Here is a 531-nt window from a genome sequence, read left to right as displayed (position 1 = left end):
TAACATTATAATATATGAGTCACGTTCTACTTAACATCAATTGCGTCAACTTAAGTAATTGTTTACTACTTTACAAAAGCTGAAATGTAACCAAAACAGCTGTTGTTATCTGAATTCGTTGTTCAAAACAAAACAGGTATTTTTCTTTTGGTTGCTTACAGCCCTATGCGTTACAGTACTAACTACTAGCGATACTTTTATGATTCATTCTCTTTTACTTTTTTATCTTATTGAATTAGAAGTTGGGATAAAGAGATGGAGAAACTAAGTCGGTTCATTATAATTTGGTCTCAAAGAAGGAATTCTCACAATACACGAGATATTTGATATTATAAAATGATATTTTAAGGGGGAAGATTTAGTGCTCGCACAATTATGAGATCTCAAGTTTAACACGAGTATATGTATTTTACTTTACTAATTTTTATGCCCAAAAGTAGGTATTCATACCTCAGAATCTTGCAATATATAGATTTATGTATATTCATAAATCCGCGATGTACCAAGGGAGTGATAGGTGAACCGCAATAT

Source organism: Palaemon carinicauda, chromosome 10 (assembly GCF_036898095.1).
Source record: "Palaemon carinicauda isolate YSFRI2023 chromosome 10, ASM3689809v2, whole genome shotgun sequence".
NCBI classification, from domain to species: Eukaryota; Metazoa; Arthropoda; class Malacostraca; order Decapoda; family Palaemonidae; genus Palaemon; species Palaemon carinicauda.
Note: the sequence above shows the minus strand (reverse complement) of the source record.